The 4,311-nt window shown below is 45.1% G+C and overlaps 1 non-coding gene across 1 annotated transcript; it reads left to right on the top strand.

The window, feature by feature from the left end:
• Positions 1 to 1,332: 1,332 nt before the first annotated feature.
• On the top strand, positions 1,333 to 1,403 carry TRNAG-CCC (transfer RNA glycine (anticodon CCC)). Its single transcript has one exon. It is a non-coding gene; the product is annotated as a tRNA-Gly (tRNA).
• The last annotated feature ends 2,908 nt before the right edge of the window (positions 1,404 to 4,311 follow it).

The following is a 4,311-nucleotide window of genomic DNA, read 5'->3' as shown; positions in this document are numbered from 1 at the left end:
TTATAGACTGGACGTAATTGGCCGGGCCCTGTCTCTTTGGTTTGCCTGTTGGTGCTACTTTACCTATAGGGAGCCCTACCTCCATGGCAACTGTCCATACAGGAAGGGGGCTTACTCCTATGACTTGATTCCTTCCATACCTCCTGCCACTGACCTTCCTTCTGCTTCTGTGCTCCCTTCCACTGCCTACCTGAAGTAGCCCATGAGGTCTGTTGTTGTTGGGTGTTGTCAAGTCAATTCTGACTCATAGTGACTCCATGTGACAGAGTAGCACTGCCCCATAGGGTTTGCTTGACTGTAATCTTTACAGAAACAGATCACCAGATCTTTCTCCTATGGTGCCGCTGGGTGGGTTTGAACCACCGACCTTTCTAGTCACAACCATCTCTGGTATTCTCACCCTTACACTCCTTCCTTGGAAGTGTTTGCTCCTCTGTATCCTATTTGAGTGATCAAGGGTTGCCTGAAAAGAGTCCCTGCTTCCTGTTGGAGAATGGGGGCACCCTAGAAAGTGTTGCATTCCCCCTTCTTGCCTGCAGCAAGCTCCTCTTGAGGGAATCAGCAAACTCACGACTTCACCCCTCCCTGCTCCCCATCCCCCCAGTAGTAGTAGCCATACCCCTTCAGCAGGGGACCTGCAGGGCAGAGAGCAACACTAAGATAAACGTACTTCAAAACAAAACCACAAAATGCAACAACCTAGCACCATCAACACCCATCAGAACAAACCACGAGATTTCTTCTAGCAAGGACATGAGCCACCTGAAAGAAATCACATCCAAGAAAATGACCGTTCTTCTTTCTTTTTTTTTTTTTTTTTTTGCACAAAACACTGTCAGAGACAAAAATCTTTAGAAAAGAAAATTTGTAGAAAACAAGCTTCTTTTATCACGTCAGAATCCCTTGTCATAAAATAAACGAGAAAGAAACAGGAAGTGGGAGACTAAAATAAATCTTCTATCTAAAGAAAGATCATTCTGGAAAGCTTTTAGAAGGGCTCTGAAATGTTATGGGGTTAAAGCTTTTTAAATACCATCCCCTCACCCCACACTCCCCGAGGTATGCGCTTACTTCCTCTCTTATAAACATAATCTTTCTTTGATGTTCAAATGGATTCTGTGACTCTGGGATCTCCTTATGGTGGATATCCCATAGGAGAACCAGCCCTGTTTCTTGAATCAGCTGGGAAACTCTTCAGAGTGGCAGTGACTTGCTATGGACAACATGGAGACAATTGAGGGCGGGGGGCAGTGTCATATGAAATGCTGTGAGTGGGGGTAGACATTTATTAGGAGATTTTAGAAATGTGAACGGCTACTATCAGGATATGAGGCAGTGGTGGTTCAGTGGTAGAATTCTCGCCTCCCACGCGGGAGACCCGGGTTCGATTCTCTGCCAGTGCACCTCATGCAAAACAATCACCCATCTGTCAGTGGTAGCTTGTGTGTTGCTATGATGCTGAACAGGTTTTAGCAGGGCTTCCAGACCAAGACAGGCTAGGAAGAAAGGCGTGGTGATCTCCTTTCTGAAAATCAGCCATTCTGAAAATCAGCCAATGAAAACCCTGTGATGTACCATGGAACATTGTCCGATCTGCAACCGATCGTATGGATGGTGCAGAACTGGGCCAACATTTTGTCCCATTGTGTGTGGGGTCTCTATGAGTCAGGGCTGACTCCATGGCAGCTAGCAACAACTTTTAGGGTGGTAAGCTGTTAGTATTTGTTTTCACGAAACAAAAACTCAACTTTAAGTATATAGCATGAGGGATGTTTGAGTTAGGACTAGGTCTGTCTGCATATGAGTGAAAATCCAAAACAATATGGCATAAGCAACACAGAAGTTCTTTCCCTGGTATAAAAGAATTCAGAGGTGGAGAGTCTAAGAGTGGTGTGGTGACTTTGTGAAGTTGTTAAATACCCAGACTCCTTCTGTTTGTCGCTCCGCCATCCTCAGCAAGTAGTCCAATAAGACTATTCAAGCTTCAGCTATCAAGTCTACATGCTGCCCTGGGCCAGGGGGGTGGAGGGGGTGTGTGTGGAGAGACCCACATCTTTCAATAACAGAAGTTGCACATGACACTCCCATTTATATCCCACTGGCTAGAATAGAGGAGGAGCCCCCGTAGTGCAATGCTTAAGCACTCCACTGCTAACTGAAAGGTCGGCAGTTCGAACCCACCAGACACTCTGCGGAAGAAAGATGCAGGAGTCTGTTTCTGTAAAGACTTTACAGCCTTGGAAATCCTATGGGGGCAGCTCTACTCTGTCCTATAGGGTCCCTATGAGTTGGAATTCGACTCAACAGCAGTGGGTTTGGTTGGCTAGAACAGAAGGTCCCTGAGTGACATAAGTGGTTTGCACTCATCTACTGAAAGGTTGGCAGTTCAAACCCACCCAGAAACACCACGGAAGAAAGGCCTGGCAATCTGCTTCAGTAAAGATTTAGTAAACAGTTCTACTCCCTAACACATGAGTTGCCATGAATTGGAATCAACTTGATGGCAACAGTTTGGTTTGGCTAGAATAGATTCTCATGGCCACACCTAGCTCCAGGCGAAGCTAGACATTATAGTTTTTATTCCAGGGAGCTCTTTGCTCAACTAAGAAGGGAGATAGATTAGCAGTCTCTGCTATTAGGGATTTAGGTCAGAGATAAGACTCTGGGAGTTCTTTTTCAGCACAGGTACTGCAAACCTTCTACGTGAGATTCTTCTAGACCCTCTGGCCTACGTTGTCTCATTTCATCCTTACAATTCCCCAGCGTTGATGTTATCACTACCACTTTAAAAGCAAACTACTAAACTTCTAAGAGTTTATGTCACTTATCCAAAGTGACTGCACAAACCGTGCCATAAGCCCCTCAAACTCTTCAGAATCAGGCCTGCGTGGCCCCAAAGCTCCTTGTTCTGTAGCGCTAAGAGATGGTAGGTATAGTCTGCCCTGAAATTGGCTGTATTAGTCCACTGTGGCTTCTCAGTTCTAGGCATGGCCACTGTTATTTCCTAACTCCAAGGCCTACCATGGAGATGCACAGGAGCCCACCGCCTGGTAAACTGTGCACATCACCCCTGCACCCCAACACTCTTTTTACCCAGGAGGCTCGAACCCCTAGGTTAGGCTGCCGGCTCGCTTTCTGAGCTGACGAAGGTATTCTGGGATAGACTTACTCATCCTGGGTTTGACTGCTGCTGCCTCTTTTGTGGAAGGACATACTTGCGGCTGAAAGCAGGGTTGGGAGGGTGGGTGGAGTGGGGAGGCAGGAAATTGGAGACGAGGGGTGAAGGGGTAGGATGTGGTGATTATTGCAAGTCTCAGAGGGCCAAAAAGGAAAAGGAGCATAAACCACAGAGCTGGGTTTTCCCCCAAAGCTGAGACGTCTGTTGTTAGGATGGAACATCCGAAACTGAGAAAGCTGAGAAGTCATCTTTTTGTTGACTTATCTTCTTTCTTGAAGGTAGTAGGGGTTCCTTTCATATTTTCAAAGAATCCTCTTGAGAGATTAGAAAACTTAATGTTGAAATTGTTAACACTGAGAAATAAGCCAGGAAGAGTAATTTTTGAGACAGAGACTGGTGGTCTGACTTTTGTTCCTGACCAGGAGCTGCTTCCTCCATCCCCAGCGTTCCAGGGGAGGGCTTCTTCTTGGGAGAAGGCAGGATGGAGTCTGACAGTTCAAAAAGAGCACAGGTGTCTCAGCCGTGCTGTGAAAGGACCACAGAGCTTCTTTCCCATTCCCTGGCAAAGTCATTCCCATGGGAGTTCGGGGCTGACTTCCCCCAGAAGAACAAAGAACACCCCCCATGAAAGAAGACAGAATCCAGGTTACTAGTACATTCCCTCTACAGATTACACCTTCCATGGACTACACCTCCACTCGCCTATTTTTTGGCCATTACATGGAATCCTTTTGCAAAGCTCTCACTTTCTGCTTTTAAATTCTGTTTCAATGAAAAACATAAAAGTTAATGCTTGTTTTTGTAGAAAGTTTAGAAAATGGAGGTAAATGAAGATAAGGAAAATTGCCCATTATTCTATTACCCGGACATAACTGTGGCTAACTTTTCATGTATTTTTCTAAGCACATAAATACGTATGTATTATGTATATACAGGTAGTTCCCGACTTAGGACGGGGTTCCATTCCAACGACTTTGTCGTAAATCGGATCTGATGTAAGTTGAATACCTCGTTTTTTTGTTTTCATTATTATTGCCTTTTATTATCGGTACTTTATAAATCATAATGTTAAACATCTACAGATGAACATCTGAGAATGATAACATCAGCAAATTACGCACTGCAACATTGTA

Source organism: Trichechus manatus, unplaced genomic scaffold (genome assembly GCF_000243295.1).
Source record: "Trichechus manatus latirostris isolate Lorelei unplaced genomic scaffold, TriManLat1.0 scaffold00001, whole genome shotgun sequence".
NCBI classification, from domain to species: Eukaryota; Metazoa; Chordata; class Mammalia; order Sirenia; family Trichechidae; genus Trichechus; species Trichechus manatus.
This window is presented reverse-complemented; position numbering and strand designations above follow the sequence as displayed.